The sequence below is a fragment of the Dermacentor albipictus genome, chromosome 1 (genome assembly GCF_038994185.2).
Source record: "Dermacentor albipictus isolate Rhodes 1998 colony chromosome 1, USDA_Dalb.pri_finalv2, whole genome shotgun sequence".
NCBI lineage: Eukaryota > Metazoa > Arthropoda > Arachnida > Ixodida > Ixodidae > Dermacentor > Dermacentor albipictus.
Genome location: NC_091821.1, coordinates 415659033 through 415678070, shown reverse-complemented (window position 1 = coordinate 415678070; position 19038 = coordinate 415659033). Strand labels below are relative to the sequence as shown.

The window sequence follows — 19038 nt, the reverse complement described above, 5'->3', positions numbered from 1 at the left end:
CATCCAGAAAGATATAAAAATAATCTTTACTCTACTATTGCATACATGCTAGAGCGATATCGACATGTTTGCACAGCGCAAAAGACGAGGACAGAAGAAAAAACACAACACATCCTCGTCTTTTTCTCTGTACAGACATGTCGATATTGAATCACCAATTCGCCCAAGCTTCCAATTCAAGAACAAAAATATTGAGCTTTCAAGCTAGCTCTACTGCAGAGAGAGAGAGAGAACTCTTCAACGTAAGGCGTAATGTAGATAACACTTTCTGTACCGCCTTCCAAAGGTGATACATTTTCTATAAGCATGCCATTGCGCAGTGAACGGATCACCGACTTCGGCCTGCAAGACAAAGGTAGCTGCCATTCTCAGGCCGAGCGCATAACACAAATGTCACCATCAGCTTTCTATTCGTATGAGAGAAGCTTTACGCTTTGAGGAGGAGACATGAAAATAATAGAATGACATGTTTATCATCATCGTAATATGCACACAACACCAAAAATAAGAATATTTAACGAAAAGAAAAACATGTATTTTGTGGGAACTTTCTAGCCGATACGCCGGCAACAACAGGCGAGCTTCGTTCACCCCGACACACCTACTGGCTTCGCGGGGATCTTGTGCAGACATTGCTCGTGGGATGCGAAACATGGGTGAAGATTTCACTTGTTCTGCATTATCGTTGTGACACCATTGCAGCTGGGTGTTTTGCATCTGTTTTTCTCTGACCGAACTTTCGAAAGAAAACGAGTCGCGTGCCAAGCTTTTTGGTTCTCTCTTACTGCTCTAATAAAACCCTGAAAAACGATGCTTGCAGCCTGTCATTCAGAGCTGCTCAGGTACATTTCAGTAGAAACTGCGTACTCAAAACGAAAAATCAACAAGAAAACGTTATTCCGGTGTGTTGCCATAAAGGGCAACTGAATATAATACCAACCAATGTCATTAAGAAGTCAACGACATCTGACTTCACAGAAGTTCATTGTATTGTCGTCTTCCTAGCAAAACTTTCAATAGCCTGTCTTTTACAGAGTGATCGTCTGTATACCAAATGCAATCGTCTCTGCTATCAATACGCCCAATACAGCATTCAAAGACGTGTTTTATGATTATGCATATGCATATCATAACTATCTATGATAGTATATGCATATACCTCTATCATAACTATCTGTATCATAACTATATATGCATGTGCATATACTATCTGACACATAAAATACTTTGTGAAGCTGTGTTGCTGGCAACGTTGCTACAGGAGTTCTTTGGTGAAACGTCATGGCACGGAGCGTTGCTTAAAGGCAAGACAACGTACAAGTTAGCGACGAGCAGGAGTAACCTTGGCTGCTTTCGTGTCGCTAATCTGTCCATTCGGACGTCTTTCGGGAGCGTCCGTAGCCATGCTATGTCGCTCCCACAAGGCTGCGTCATTAGATTTCAAACATTTCTAATCGCGGTTCAGAAAGGCTATGGCGCCACTGTACAATGTGTTATTTCTTTCACATGGGGGCTTACAAGTACATGTTCCGCGCTAGGTAGTACCCTGCTCATAACATTTCCAGCTCGTAGTGCGCCGTCTTTGTAATAAAGTACAATGTTTTAAGGCAGCACATCACAATTTCTTGTGCATACACAAGAGTTACTTCCTTTGTCTATCCGTTTTTCTGAAACACTGTGTACATGGCAAACCCTGTGACTGACATTACGCGGCACTTTCATGCTTAAAGCTACAAGCTACGGGCTCTCCGGTTTCGCCTTTACCCCGCACCCTCGCGACTTCAGGGTGCTCTCTGGGGAGAAACTTGCTCACGTAATACTCTACAATATACTTGAGTAGACGGCTCCGAGTATCTTAGTTGATGGATGTCGACGCATCCCCAGGGAAGATCCTCCAGGCAACTCGAGCTAGAAGGAAGAAAACTCGGCTTGAAAAAAAAAACTAAAGAAAAAAGGGACCGGAAGGTGCACTGCTGTAGCAATCATCACTGTATATTGCATAGTGAAGGTCCGGGTGGGGTCGTGTCCTAAGTATATTTCACAAGAATCTACTAAGATCATGACGTAAGGTAATCGCACGCACTCCTCTCACTTTAATAAAACCATGCCATGTTTCTTAATTCCAGTCTGGGTTACAAAATGACGGAGTAATTTCAAAGCGTGTACAGAAAGAAACAGCACTCAATGTTAAAAATATCCTTGAGTACTGTTTCTTTCTGTACACTCAATTTTCACGGAAGCACTTGGACCATTATCTGTACTGACGGCTACTCTCTTGTCAACTGCAGCCTACATTTCCGGTCACTCGGTTGGTTTGAGGGATCATTTAAGCAAATCAATAACAAGATAATTATATAGTTGTCGTCACTATATTGAAAACGAACTTTATCATTTTCTACCAGGGTCTACAAAAGTACCGCGGAAAATTTAGAAGGAAGCTAAGCAATTCAGTAAACCTCCTGAATTCTCTGAACTGTTTCTTCTTTACTATAAAACACTGTACATATAGTTTTAAACTTACGCACCAGTATTTCTTAAAGTGGGAAGCCGCTCTAGATTCCAGTGTTTAAATACCTTTTAATGATATTATCATCCTTACAGCTGCTTTGGATCTATCCGTCCATCCGTCCGTCCGTACGCCCATCCATGCATCCATCCATCCATCCATCCATCCATCCATCCATCCATCCATCCATCCATCCATCCATCCATCCATCCATCCATCCATCCATCCGTCCGTCCGTCCATCCATCCATCCATCCATCCATCCACCCATCCATTAACCCATCCACTCATCCAGCCATCTATCCATTCATCCATCCACACATCCATCCATCCATCCATCCATCCATCCATCCATCCATCCATCCATCCATCCATCCATCCATCCATCCATCCATCCATCCATCCATCCATCCATCCATCCATCCATCCATCCATCCATCCATCCATCCATCCATCCATCCATCCATCCATCCATCCATCCATCCTCTTACGCCGGCTCAGTGACCCAAGTTGTTTATCAGCTTTGGCGACAAGGTACTATGGCCATGATACCACCGAGGTCCTTTTATTCTCATCCCTGCGTCATCATCTGACCCCCGTCACGTCATCATGGTCCCGCCTTCTACGCCTACCCAATGACCCAAGTTGTGTAGCAGCTTTGGCACTAGGTATGTGCTTGCGGGAGTATTGCCGACGGGGTCATTGCATCGTCGTCATTCCAGGTTTGTCATTTAACTCTCGTTATGCCGTAGTGCTTACACCGTCATCGCCACACAGCCGTCATGCATTCATTGTCATACCATCGTTGTGATGCCGTCATGAACGTTTCATTGTCGTCCCTCCCCTTCATCATGCAGCTTTATTCATGTCGTCGTAGTCACGCCATCGTCTTTACATCATTATCTTCATTCAGTCATCGTCAAGCCACTGTCTTCATACTCTCGTCGTCATCCGATTGCCTATCAACCGTTGTCACGCCGTCGTTGTCATTACGTCACTGTCATACCGTCATTGTCATGCATTCGTGGTCATCCAGTCGTGATGTCATCGTGGCTATTCCATCGTCGTCATTTAACTTCGTCATCGGACTGTTCATATCGTCCTCGTTATGCTATTATCGTCACATTGTTGTCACGTTGTCATTTTGCCATCGTAATCACATCAGAAGCAGCATCCCTTTATCATGATGCCTTCATCGTCATGCCACCTGCGTTGTCATCCTTTCTTCCTGAGTCTATCGTAATCAGGCTGCCATCAATCAACCCTAACCACGACGCCGTTGTCCTGCCATCGTGCTGGCGAGGGTACCTTGGCCGGCCTACTTTTCTCATCGACCCCACCTTTCCTATGCCCGAATAACATGTAACACACAGGCAGACATGACACGTTTTCAGCTCTTCAAGTACGTATTAGGTTGAAAGGTTGAAAGGTATTAGGTTAGGTATTTGAAGTTAAATTGGCAGCTAAGCACATCGCGAATTTCTATACTATTCTGTTACAACCGCGAATGCGCGATTCCGCGGATCAACGAAACAAAACAAATAAAAGTAACACGTACAAAAACAGGGAGCCTTTTCTTCCACTCGCCACGTTTTCCTGACACAACTTTAAATTGTTGTTTTCAGCGACGACAACAACTAACAAATACAAGGCTTTAAAATGTCACGTCATTGAGTCCTTCTGCATGACGCAATGCACACGCAAAAATAAATTAGGTACGGGTAGAAACAATTTATTTAGGTACACAGTATATATATCGCTGTACCACCTCATAAATTCAGTAACTACACTTTACATTTCTGGAGGAATCACCGTTTATTTATATACTTGTGTTACCGGAAAATAAAGCGTATATTGAAGAAGTGCTAAATAAAAAGCGAGCAGCCAGTGTAAAAATCAGCGCTAAACTATTCCACGAGCACTTCGTCGGCGCGAAGGCCAGCCGTCGTTTCGTTGCAATGAATGTTAAAACAAAACCTGTCGGTCCCCTGACTGTCAAATTTTTCTGGCACTGCCATGGGCGAATAATCCGCAGAAGGTTGGCGTCAACGCATTGTGACAAGGACATCGGCATGATGGACACTCCCGTCTGCAGAAGTCGGCTGATCGAAATCGGCCGATTCTCAGCCTAGTGAGCGGTTGCCGAGGAACGCACAATGAAGATAACCGTAGCAGCTGGAATCTTGACTTCACTTAGCCTCACTTTGTCGGGGTCGGTTTCCCTCGCCCTCAGCTCTAGATTTCAGGAACACGAGTGCAGATAACCGTAGCGACTTGAATCTGGACTTCATCATTTGGCCTCACATAATCGAAGTCGCCCACCCTCGCCCTTACCTCACGATGTCCGGCCTCCATTACCATCACCTTCAGAGACTTTCTTACTCCGCCCTCACCTAACCTCACTTTTTGAGGTTGAGGGTACCATCTTGAGTGCGTGCTCTCACGAGGATGCCAATGCCTAGCCTAGATGAAGTAGGTTAGCACATATTCTGCATACAGCAATTTGAGGATGACATCACCAGAGAGGCAAATTTTTTTTTTGCTCGTCCAATGCGTTAAAAGCATCCATATGCACAGCCTACCAACGGCGCCTATGATCAGATTGATTTGGTTGGCTAAATTATGTCAAAGCTACTCATAAGTTGGGACCCCAACTTTTTTCTCACAAAGCAGGCTTTTTGAAGCTTTGAACAACAGTTGACAAAAAAGGATATTCTGTACATGATTTCGGTATTCCCGTAAACAAGACTCATATTTAAAAAGACTCTCTTACGCTAGAATTGTTCGTAAGAGAAAATTTCAGCCAATCCTGGGGCTTGATATGACTAGTGAAGCCGGCTGGCCAATGGCAGGGAGCACTTACAAAAGAAAAGCTTTATGAGCTCGCCTCCCCCCCTTAGTGCATACCAAACCAAATCGTAATTATTGTTTGCTCTGGTCTACTCGTTAATAACTGCAACCTGAACAAATTTTTTGCTGCATTTATTGAACTTTCTGACACACAAGCTCCTAGTCCAGAATCCCCACGATCTTGCTGGCAAATGCTTTCCAGCATAAGTACTTTCTAAATCTTTTCATAGTTAAGCGCGAATTTGAATTTAGGGTATCTGGCTCTGGCGGTGACTTTCTTTTTTCTCTTCAATGCGTCAGTATCGCTTCTAAGTTTTATCGTGGTTTTAATTTCTTGCCAACCCTCGTCAAATATTTTTTTCTTTCACTAGGAGTCCTGGAAGCTGTGATCAAGCTCGCATATTTTGCGCATGCGTAGTATGCTTCCTAACTCGATTAAGTGTTACGTTTTGTTCTTTTTTCGCAATAATTTAAATATTAACGCGGTCCTTGTATATGTATTTTTTATTACTCTATTATCAAATCCCGTCTTCGCTTCTTCACCGCCGGCTCTTCTTTAGCCTTGTGCTTCGTCACTCTCCCTGCATTCATAAACGCGCCTTTGCATAAAGCAGATACTTGACTTGGTCAAGTGTGGCTTTTGCTAATGCCTGGCGCCAGCGTCGTGAAGGCGCTCGAAGATTTTACTTCGGTGTGTTCGCGTAAGGCGTCAGCTTGAGCCAGGCTTGACCAAGTCAAGTCATGACTTAAAGTTAATGCGCATTTCTCAATACGAAGTTAACGTCGCTTGCTTATCTCGACAGTGGAACCGTTAACGCTTCCCCCAGCTTTTTAAAACCACAGCTCCTTTGCAAGCTGGACATTCATTACGGTTTTGGCTGGGTGAACATCCCCGCATGTAGTAATTATGCGCTGAGAAATTTTTGGATTTCTTTCTTGCGGAAGAATGACAGCTCACCTTGTTCCGGGTATTTGCTGCTGTGTGCTCTCACCCTCCGGCAGCCAGCTTGCTCTTCAAGAAGCTAAGGACATCCCTTTTTGTTATAATACTGTTTCTTTCTCCTGATTTCTTGCTTGCCGTTTTTGTAAAGCTTCATGAAATTCGGATGTCCAATTTCCTGTCCTCAATGCTTTAATGTACGTGGCATGTGAAGCTGAAGCAGACGCAATCCGTAGAAAAAATTTATGGTGATCTCTCAATAATGAGCGTCTTTCTCCGTCGTTTTAAATTAAATTTAAAAGATTGTAAGGATGACTTTTTTCCATCTAAGAAGTCAAGCGCTGCGGCAAACACGGCAGCCCTTAACTCCTTCAAGAGAAAAATTTCACGCGTGCCCGTGAAATCAAGGCGCGCGAAAGAAATATTGACAGTGAACAATTCAGAGTCCTGTTTAGTGCGTAATATATATTACTGTACGTATATAACTGTTACCTTCGAAGTATTATCTCGGTTCGTAAAGATGCGCTAATGTTCGTCCTTGTCACAGCACTCCGAAGATTGCAGACTAATTGCTTTTGTTGTGTTGTATTCCAGCACGTCCGGATGGAATCATGGCCAAAGCTCTTACGCGAGTCGTGGGATCAGGTAAGAACGCGCATGCGCGACGCTGCAACATGCAACGCCAAAGCCTTTTTGCATGAAAATCAACGAATAACACAACGGAGAAGAATAGCCAGCGCTACCAGAATATTTGTGCGGTGATGATCTAGGGAGGGCAAATACAGATTTCAGACCAGCGGGAGAGTGTTACTGAGTGGCAAAGAAGGCAGCGAAATGGGACGCCATATATTGTACTATGAAGTCACCATCTTTGTTGTGGTCAGGCTGCCCGTGTAATCTGGATATCTAGTTACGGCCAGCTTAAGTCTGGAAAAAAAATGACAGTAGTCCCACGTGGGAATTAGGAGTACTTAGGTGAGACTTCCCGCATGCGGGCTGTCCCGCAAGTATGATGTGTGCCAATTAACTGGCTAGGACGACGTTTAGCACTGGCTGAGTTCACGTCCGGAACTCACACTTCGAGAGCTGGTGTTATCCGCTTATGTCCTCATTAGGCTAATAAGCCGCTATACGAAATCTAAGGGTGCGGCCGTACGCCTCGTCTCCGGCGCCATATTTTACAGCGCGAACTCTTTATGGACGGCCGCTAACGAGGCACCTGAGTGAAGCCCCGTACCTTATTTAGGACCCGCATGATCACTGTGTGCTCTGCGCAAGAATTATTTCATCAAACTTAAAGTGCGCACGGCTTACGCGGCTACAACTTTCAGAACTTGTGCGCCAGCGCTGTCATATACTGACTGGCCATGTTGTCAGTTACTAGGATGTTCCGTTGTTGTTTTGCCCTCAACACGTTGCTCATTTTGTTTGCTTTCGTTGTTGTGGCTGTCATCAGCGCCGTTGTTGTTTTCATGTGGAAAAGATAAAGATCTGTGCTTCTTAGTCTCATGCAGCTCGAGACGACGATCACGCGTGCTTAACAGTCTCGCTTGGATACCAGAGGGCAACTGATTTTTTATTTTAATTGTCTATAATGGACTCAGACTGGCACTTTTTATAACAAGTAATTTGAAGAGACCAACCAATATGCGTATGGAGCGAATGACAACCAAGGCTCAGCCTGTTTTAACGGGCCCTGAAAGTGAGATGGATCACTTGCGGTTGCTCTTATTAAAGCTTGTCTGCCAGAAGTGCTATTAGAAGTGTCAATTACAAGTGACCGTAGATTCTTAATCTAATTGCACTGGATGCCCGGCTAGTCAGTAGAAAATGTTTTGCAAATGTATTCCACTGAACTCAAGGAAACCGGCATTCCAGATAAAATCTTCACATATACGGATGCATTTGCACTACGTACTTTTTGCGCGAAAAGGAACATTATTACGCCTCGCCGAATAGCCATGTGGAATTTAGTTCATACAAACTAGCCCATGTTATCTGGGAGATTGTTCGATATACCATTACCTCTTATCTGTACCGTTCCAAACATGCACGTGCACCTGGAACCACTTTACCAGAAATTTAGACGTGGTTCTGGATGCAGGCATGTGGAACACTGGAGCACGATCTTGTAGCGCTGTCTTTTCCCAATCTCATTCATTTTCGCGCTTTTTGTCGTGAGTGGTATATGATATAACCAAGAAGCAGGTAATGCTACAAAATATTGGCCCTGTTCCAAAAACTAGCGACTAATATGCCACCCACTTCAATGCAGAAGAATAGATACAATAGGATAGATTGAGGGATGGCGTAAATAAGCTGCAGTTTCATGCACCAGCACAGCGTGTGCTGCTCGGGCAGACATCTATGATATAGCTGTGTTGTCGCAGTCCTCAGCTAGGTTCTAATTCTGTAATTTAAATAAAGCGAGGTTGGCCTATTATAATAAATGCTCCGAATGATCGCGCTACATGAAGTGAGATAGAATCAGTGAGTGTGTTACAGGCCTGCTTGAGAAACATAGCACTCTACAATTGCGTTATTGACCCTTTTAATGGCTGTCCCGTGGGCGTCGCCATGTTTGATCACGTGGTGATGCGTCCATTGCTTGCCTGAGCTGCATTCGTTGCCTTCGTGCTTGCAATGGATATGTATGATGCCAATGCAGCTCAGAAAACATCTGTTTCGGCTGATAACGTATAGACGGTGATTGGAGGGACTGCACGCAACTTTGTCTAGAGCTTCAGAGCAAATGTAAGCGCTTTCAGAGCTAATAAAGCCAGGCCCAAAGGGGGCAGGTGGGGTATTCGGTGCTTGTACTAAGATCGAGGTTAGAAATGCATTTCAAGCATCTCTGGCTTACCGCTTCCAAATTAATTACGGGTTAGTATTTTGTCTGCATCGTTCTTTATTTACCAGTCACTTTCAAGCAGCTCAGTTGTGGTAGATCGTCCTTTCAAGGTGAAAAATCAGCTAGAGGAACACAACGTAGAATAGAAGAGAATAAGACGGGGTGAAGATGCACTAGGAACCGGTTTTTTATTGTACTACATAAATTTCTTTTTTTTTTACTGCAACAAAATCTTATTTGTAGTCTGGCTCCATCCGGTCGTCTTCTATTCCTGTATGCATTGTGCTTTAACTGGTCTTTCACCTTCATTTTTGTACCAACTGACCCAGCTTTCGACCTCGCTGCTTCCGGTGTGTGCTACCAGCGCACAAATCTTGGAACGTAGATATTCTGTACTTTGTAATAGCTTGTAGCGAAGGCGAGTGATCGCTAGCCACTCGCTTGCTCTGTGGACCATCACGAAACTTTCAGCTTCGAATGATTCGTCTGAAATCGGTGTAGTCCACCATCCACTTGTCGGTGCACTAATTCAAGAGTCAGTCTACTCATTAATTATTGATACTTGGGTGACAGAATGCACCCACGTTTTAATACGAGCTGGCGTGGATATTTGTACACAGCTTCCGAGAAACTTACTACGCCAGGAAACGACAATATTGCCTTCGTCACTGTGTTAGGAGCGGCATTCACTCTTGCCGATGTTTCGAGGTTTAAGTACTTTCTGAGGTTAGCGAGACAATGTTGGCGCATGAGTGATTATGTTTTTTATGGTCAAGCAAAGCCGTGCATCACAGGCAGGCCACACAGCAGCCCTTGCCTATACGGATTCGTTTCATTCTTTTATATGCCGGTCCCTATTTTTTACAGTCAACTACTGCACACTTATTCCATCTATTGTTCCCCATTTTGGAGCACGAATGGAACACAAGACGTTAGCGGTCACCCAGTTGCACTCCCGACAGCTAATTGTATACCGACAGCGTAAAAACGACAATGTTTTGGCATTTGTATGCATCTCGTTCCTCCATAGCAAACTTCTCCGCTAAAAGGGTCTACACTTTGTAACAGGTATCACACAATTTAACAGTAAGCTAAGTTTCCCACCTCTGACGAGCAAAGTTTCCTAAGTACACTATTTAATGCACTGCAGACCGCAGTGTATACACGTTCAAAAGTTGAAATTTCGGGTACTGTGGAGTATACATGCCTCTTTTCATATCACGCGCGCACATGTTAGAAAATTGGCCTGACTTCAGCAAGGATTCAAGCTTCATCGAGAAACTAGTTTCATGTGAGCACTTCCAGACCAATTTCGCAGCGTATGTTGCTTCTACCGCAGACATGATGAACAGCGCCATTAGGAAACTGTTTTTTCCGTATAACTTTAGAAACTTGCGCGTTTCTTTTCTCTCATCCGCTTGCTCTGGGTGAAAAAAAATCCCCGAAAAAAATTGTTTTTCAAATTGCTCATTTACTACAAAAGGGCTTTCCAGCACACAGGAAAACTTGTGATAACGCACGCGTTATATTTCAAATCATCCGCCACCTGTAGAGGACGTCAGTATGTTTTTAACTGTGAATAATGCGCTCCAGACATGTGCATCCTAGTGCGTAATGCTAATGTGCGTTCGTTCATCATATTTTATTTCTATTTTCTTTAAGTGCATAATGGTTATGTGCGTTCTTTTATCTCATTTTCTTTCTATTTTCTTTAACAGCGAACATCGTTTAACGGATGCTGCAGTGTTAAATTGTGTGATACCTGTTACAAAGTATAGACCCTTTTAGCGGAGAAGTTTGCTATGGAGGAACGAGATGCATACAAATGCCAAAACATTGGCGTTTTTACGCTGTGTACATTGGACGTGCTAAATTTTGTGTCCGCACAAAAAGTGACACAAAGCAGACTATTAGGCACGTGAAGCCGAGTGGGTTATGCTAATTGCATGAGTGTGCATTGAAATTCAAATGAGGGAGCTCAATACTCATGCGATAATTGTCTGTCAAGCAACATAATTAATTTTCTCTGGTCAGCAACCTATTGTGTATCCGCGTTAAAGGCGGTGCGCATACGCAGGCAATTAGTAGAAAAACCATTCCATTTATCACTTTGGTTCGTTTCTGAACACAGCCACTTTTTTCGAGTCGTACGGAGGAAGTTCGCCGGGTAATTAATCTTTTCAAGCGCACAGACCCTGAACATGTTTCGTCTGGAACGTTTCCATCGAACTCCGAGAAATAAGAGAAAAACATTATGCGAGCTTGCTTTTATCGTTGAAGATATCAACTGGGTTCAGTGGAGCAGAATATAAAGAGAACTGTCATTAAATCCTCAAAAGCAGTTTCCGGAGATTGCAATGCATTTTACGGCGAATAGGATTAACGATAACAGCAGCAAAAGCAGTGATGAGGCGCTGAACTTTCATGTACTTCTTTCATACACCTGATGAAGCCTCAAGGTAATGGTTTACGCATGTGCGCACATCAACAACCACGTGCATGTGCTCGAAAACTCGAATAGACAAACACAGGTACCTAGATGTTTGTACGCGCAGAAGCGGGTGAATGTAGTTGTCGTCACATATGCCCTATGGTCAGTGCTGGGCAGTATCGGAGGTGCATGTGCCTTAGATATTATCTTAGATACTCTTTGGGTATCTTGTATCTGTATCATGATAGGTCTAGTAAGGCGTGTATCGATATCTGCATTTCCGATACATGATAGAATGTATCGCGTATCTTAAGATACAAGATACTGCTATCGCAACATCACCGCGCGAAACTATAAACGTTGGCTAAACTCCAATACTCAGGCTGATACCGCTGCCACTAAGCCACCTGACTAAAACTAAAGGCAGAGACATTCTTGTATCCTTCCGCCAGAGGCCTCCAGCGATAGCAGGCGATGAGCTCTGCACGCCCCTATTGGTGGAGAAAAGTCACGTGGCGGCGCTCGCGCCCTCTCAACAAAAACAAGCTCGTCAAGGTCTGCGCGCAGCCAACCTTTTTCTCTCATGTTTTTTTTTTTTGTCATGTAGGTGCCATAAAACTTGCTCGTAGCCCCGCACTGTGCTGCTTGCGCCAATACGTGCGACGTTTTTCGCGCAAATTCTGCGGCCGCTATAATAATAAGCTTCTAAACTAATAATATCGAACTTGGATTACGACACTATAGTGTCGTTATCCAAGTTCCTCTTGCGCTGTGCTTTGTTGCGAAGTCCGAAGTATGCTGCATGTTATGAAAGGGATTCGATAGACATTATAGTACCAAATACTGCGTTTTTCTCTTGAGCGTCCACACAAACCGTTTTAAGCTATTTATTACAGGTACTGAATTTTCTATTGTCTGCCTTTAAAAGGTACGTTGACAATACGTCATGCTCAAATGTCATAGCTATAAATTAGGCCGCCTGTATCGTGTTTCTATGTATTGAATTTGTGTGATACGAAACCGCCTTTCTATTTTACTTAGATATGTTTTGTGTTTTTAACTCACCATTAAATTTTTAACTATGACAAATCACCAGGTAAGCGGAGCTATAAGTGGCAGTAGTCTTAATAGCGGCAGTATTCTGTGACGCTCTGTGCCCCTACTGTATCTCTGAAACTTTCCTGGGCTGAGCAAGTTTCCTCGTAAAAGAAAAGACGTAAAAGGATTGCACGTTAATGAATATGTGGCTAACGAAACCTTGACGCCAGCAGATAAGTAGAATATGGAAGCTCATTGCAGCTTTATGTGCTCCCTGTATTCACAATGCGTCACAAAGAGATGTAGCACATCACAGAGGGTTAGATAAGGCTACCTGTATATATTTTCATTATTTTATAATGGTAGAGACGATAGATTTGTGATTACAGTGATAGAGAACGATTGGTTCGGTTACAACCTCATACAGAACCTTGGCCGAGTTTAAACCTATACACGACCCTTTTTGTGCAGTTGAGTCACTTGGATTGTTGTGGCACTTGAAACCAAACTCTTCTAGCACAAACTGAGCGAACCGTTTTCTGTCTGGTTTCGAAATGTCCACATTGAAGCCCCCAACGATTATCACAGGGGTAGTGTCATCATGGCTAACACATGCAAAGTGTGTGGTCATGAACTTTTCAATATTACACTTGGGTGTGCATGGACATATATGCACAGTATATACCACAATTTTGTCGTTTGTTTGCACTACACAGACATCCCCACAGTATAGGTGGCATTGTACTCCTGCGAATGAAGGGTTTATGGTCGTACATATATTTTACCCTTTACGTAAATGGCAATGCTTCCTGCAAATTAGTCCATGCACTGTTCACAAATGACTCCAGTATAGCCATCGACTCGAAATAATACATCCCGACTGACTTATTTCAGTTATTAATATTCATAATTCTTATTATTAGGGGCGGAGTGCTTGAAGCTTGCTTCACCTGAGCCACGGGTCGGACCGGTGTTGCACTATCTCCGGCATCGGCCCACATCTTTGCCCACAAACCTGACAGATGCAATGGGTGTAGAGGTATACAGATTAGCTGTAAAAATGTCGTTACCAGTGTTGTTGCTGCTGTAGACCTGTCGGGTGACCCGGTATAGCGTAAACGACAATACGTTTATGGACAAGGTAAAACTGCACAGCAGTATTTGCGTCATCGTACAGGGGCTTCTTATTGACGTTATTGTAATTAGATAGCGGCCCCCTAGTGGGTCGGCAAGCGCAGCAGCGACTCCCATCGATTTCGAGTTACTAACGGACATTTCATTCAAATGAAACAAGGTTGTTCGGAATTAAGAAGTTACTAGGCAAGCATTTTTGTGCATACGGTTTTGCTGCTACATTATATAGATCTATATTAAGAAGTTAGTGAATGTACAGAGCTATCTTAAGATACAAATAGAAAGTATCGTATCGTATACAATAATTGCGGTAGTATATTGTTTATGTAGCTCAAATACTTCTTGCCCTTGTAGTTACTTGTATTATATTGTATCGTATCATGAATCAATTGCCAAGTAACTTTGCACACAGCCCTGCCTGTGGTGTTCGCACAGCTCCACGCGGAAAGAGATCAGAGTATAAGGAAAGTGCTACAGATTTAAATGCCAATCACCACTACAAGCGGTAATTTCAGTACGCAGACTGGCATAGAGAAATGTCTTCGGCAACAGCTGTGTCCCCTCCTGTCGGTCTCTGACGGGCGCTTGAAGCTTGTCTTTTTTTCTTTTTTGCCTGGTTCGTTTTGGTAGGCGAATGCATCATGTTTTAGTGGCAGCAATCTCATGTACATTGAATGAATGTACATACTCATGGCTCAGTTTTTGTTTTCTGGCAGAGCATAATATGCACATGCGTATGTCTTTCTGTCACGTACGTATCAGCTGTGCGCATTTGGATATATGCGGCACATCATATGCACAAGTACTGTGCCAATGTCATGGACAATAACTTAACATTTTTCACTACCGTTTCTGAATTGCTGCGGAGCTATAGAGTCCACCAGAATCGAATCTTCCAGGCTGCATACATCAGTATACAACGTGCTGAATTGTTTTGGTATTTTATTCGTTTACGAATGAATACAGTTTTGCTAAAAAAGCGCAATTTACGGGTCCCCACCACGCTTCTATGCGGTAGAGGCTATTCGTATGCGCCTTCAAGGAGCAGCTAAGAAAGCACGAAAGCGTAGTGCACAGTGGAGGTGAAGGCCACCTTAGTTCCATGCAGCAGTAGCTATATGTGGTCGTCGCACTTTCATCATTGCACAATTCTTAGTCATAGCAGGGACAGCTGCGTACGAGAAATTATTAAAGCACTGCGAACCTTTTTCTGGAGGATAATGTTGCATCAGTGCCTGGTTCTTGCCCTTATCACATAACGTGGGCATGCCAGAAGATAGACGTGGTACCCGTTATACCAAACCCCAGTGCGGAGCAATGGAAGGGAGTGCTCTCCAGCGATCGCCAGGCCGACCAAGAAGGTCTGATTCGGCGAGCACGACTGGCAGCAGCATCCAGCGGAGCCCTGGACTAAGGGCAACCGACCGTTGTGCTAGAAGATGGACTATTCCATCTGAAGACCGCAGAAGACCAGCGAATCTAGAGCTGATAAAGTTTTTCACTCCCTCACTCACTCGGTATCATGCAATAGTCGTCACTTAGAAGTAAGCGTAGCGTTTTTTTCCATGTGCTCATTTTGTTAGTTTCTTATCAGTACAAAGATTTTTTTTACAAGTGTAATTAGTTAATGAAGGTGTGGAACGCTTAAGAGAGTTTGTGTTCGACTTCTGGCACACATCGCGCCGAAGTCATGTTCCAAGAACAGATTGCATTCATTTAGGCCTGACGAGAAGTGGTATGGAGCTATACTGAGGTCTTATTCACTTGTTTTCATAGGGTATGTAGATGTCTCCGTAGGTTTATCAGTGGTTCCTCTGGGAAAAAAAACTCCAGGGCCAACAATAGCAGCACCATTACAAAGCAATACACCCGCAGTAACTGCGTCTTTCCGCCTAAGAACTTTTCTGGCTCGCTCTACCTTCCTTTATGATGGCGTTTCTTGCTTTCCGATTACCAGTCGTTTGCGATTTTGCCTCATACCAACTTAAAGTGTCCTTAAATTAAAGAAAAATAATTCCTGCTGTGAACTTCGTCAAAATAAACTATCCCGGTGCAAATGTACATAGTCAATAAATCTGAAAGCGGAGCAAAAGTGTTGATAACTAAGTCAAGACGTTAACGTTATGGCGGGTAGTTTGTTTCCTAATTCTTTCGACACGTAAGTGGGAATCGTTCGGTTCGCCTTATCCTTTCTTCTTCTCGACATTACAAGCTGAAAACGCCTTGCCCGTTTTACCACACTTTGACCGCAGGTAACCGCCGTCCAAGGATCCGATCAATTTTCTAGACGCGCCATCGTCGCCAAGAGCAAAAGCTTTTCCTCGTTCGGGAAATGGTCATTGAAGGGATCATTTCATCCCGTGTGATTGCGACGCCGTGTTGTAAAAGACAACATGATCACATCCACGTGGCGGATAACAAAAGTCCCGCGGGGAGCACTAACACTCTTTACGTGAGCTTTAACAACTGAAACCAAGGCTTGTCTTATGAAAGGTACGATAAATAAGCACTTAAATAAAGCCACGGCCCAGGTGATGCTGTCGAGCTGTGGGTCTGGTAACGCATGTCTGAGCATGTTTCTTCATGGGCTTACCCGCAGCCACATACAATAAAAATAATGAATACATTGTTGCGCCAAAAAAAAGGAAAATAAAGACTTGGGAAGGCAGAGTACGAAACGACAGATCAGCGCTCAATCTGTCATTTTGTACTCTTCTTTCCCAAGTCTTTATTTCCTTTTCTTTTTTTGGCGCAACAATGTATTCATTAGATCCCAACCAAATCGCCCAGCAACAAGCCCTGTAACAATAATGCTTATAATATATTTACTAGTGATCTCTGAGTTGGGAGACGCACCCAGTGCCCGTTTTTTAATCCAGGGACTTGCCATTTTCTTTTTTTTTAAGGAGGAATCTAAGTTCCAAACTTATTGCCAGGGCGCATATTCCGCACAGTGTTTCTGCCCCAAAAACTCAGGATCAAAATGAGAAAAAAGCAAGAAAACAAAACTACAACAACAAATACCTGCGAGACTAACAATTCCTGTGTTTGTTAATATATGAGAACATAACTCGAAACAACAGTCCTCGAAACGTTTGGCAACAGTGTAAATAGACAACAAGTGCCGTGAAAGACAGCATCACTGATACGGATAGATAAAAAAAAAACTATAGTCACAGTTTCGCCTGAAAGGTGATGCATCGATGCGATAGCAAATTAGTAGACAGCTACACGTAGTAAGCATCGTAGTTTTATCGCCCGCATAAACTTGTAAACATTCGCTTACTGAGGGTATTAACAAGCATAGTAGCAGCGCGCACAAACAAACATGAACTCATCACACTCGGTGAGCGCGGACGCTCGCTGTCAGAATGCCGGTATGAGCAAGCGCGGCAGCAGCAGTGAGCGAAGTGGCCTTCGTGCTGTCTACCGCTTCAACGCAAGAGCGGCGAGAAGATGAGCGCGCACAAAGGTATTACACTGTGAAATAATTTACACCCTAGAAAGTGAAAATGGTGTAAATGTGTCTATAACTCACCCTCAGGGTGTTATCTATATAACGGACACGCAAAGGGTGTGAATTATAGACACATTTACACTCTTTTTCACCTTTTAGGGTGTAAATTATTTTACAGTGTAGGCGTCTGCCGATTCCTTTGAGGATACTGCACGCGCGACTGAGCGGGGCCGTGTAATGTACGCACTTGTTGGCGGAGTCGAAGCCCCCCCCCCCCCGCCTTTGCTGCCACTTTGCCTCCCCCCTTTTCTCCACATATGGCGCACGAGATTGAGCCACGATTGTCGGCCTCCCTTGCGGGCTTTCACTCGCACATACAGCACACGACGCGCGGCGACGGTGTTATCGCCCTTACACTTTATACGGACGACCAGGGCGACAGCCAAAAAAATGCGCCTGGAGTGTCCGTATAATGATTATCGCAATAGAACTGTATATTTTGCCGAAAACGTAGGTTATGATAAATTAAAGTATGTAAAGCGCATATCAGCATTTGTTCGGGCCCATGGCATTGACGGATTACCACGCCAATGTTTTCTCAAAATTGCGAGCAGTTACTGCAAATGTCACAACTTTCTTTTGCAGTATTTATGGTTAAGCACTACACTCCTCACAAGGCATGCCAAGACACCAACACCAGATTGGGCGCACGCACAGTGTCAGGTGTTTACGGAGCGATGTTGCGAGGACTAAGGCGATGTAGGCCTGTGATGCTAGTCAAGAGAAGAATGGCGAGGAACGGACTGTGCGTTGAGAAATACAACGCCTACAGCTATAGATTCGAGGATGATGTGCTTGTTCGGTCACAATTTCCCATACCCAATCTGGAAAATTGTCCAAGAATCAGTGCAGACACTGTGACACATAATGAAAGACTAAGTCAAAGAAAATCAACTCACTGCGATGCGCTAATTCATTAAAAGCTCGGGGGGGGGGGGGGGGGGAGGTGTCTTGAGACATAGCCATGAGCCCACATTGTGTGTTTGATTGTAGGTCGGATTTTTTTTTTCTTTAACAGTGAAGCTGTTATCCTCTACTCGGTGGAAATTTTTCGTGTCCGCGTCCGCCAGCAAAAATGTGGGTCGATCCCGGTGGCAGCGCGAGCCAGGAGAAATGGATCACCCTCCCGTAAGGCAGGACACAGGCTTTCATCAGGACACAAAGTGAAGCGAACAGTGCGTACATTCGATGGAATCACGCATGCAACATACACAGCAGCATACGTTTCAATAAGAAAACAAGCACGAAAGAATCATCCATACCGCATAATCTATCATAAGGTGCTCCTGATAACAATGCGAGGCATGTAGCGCTCCCCGCATACATGTCCCCCTAAAGATTACTGCTGCACAAGCTGCCCCGTCGATGGCAGCTTGTGACATGAGGAGTTACAGCCCTAAGTCTTTCATAGAAAAATATGAGCCATGAGCCTAGCAACTGATTTCAACGTTGCAGCACCGCAGTGAGCGGCGGCGTGCTGTCAAAATTGTCGTTACTCCCATTACTGCTATCACTCTCCTTACTACCATTACTCTAACATAATAAATCATTGCATACTCCCCTCAGCAATTACAGTGGTGGTTTTGAGCACCTTCGCTGGAAATCCTTTTTCGCAAGGTCGGGATGGCGAGTCAATTATTTTATTAAAGTTGTGCACCACATGTTGAAAGCGATATTAATGCAGTTCATTGTTTTCTTATGTACGCAGCGATCGTCATTCTTGATGTTCTGTTTACTTGTGCAACGTATGGCGCGTTGTCTTTGGAATCAAA

The 19038-nt window shown here is 44.0% G+C and overlaps 1 pseudogene; it reads left to right on the top strand.

The window, feature by feature from the left end:
- Positions 1 to 13488: 13488 nt before the first annotated feature.
- On the top strand, positions 13489 to 13619 carry LOC135908852 (U2 spliceosomal RNA; annotated as a pseudogene).
- The last annotated feature ends 5419 nt before the right edge of the window (positions 13620 to 19038 follow it).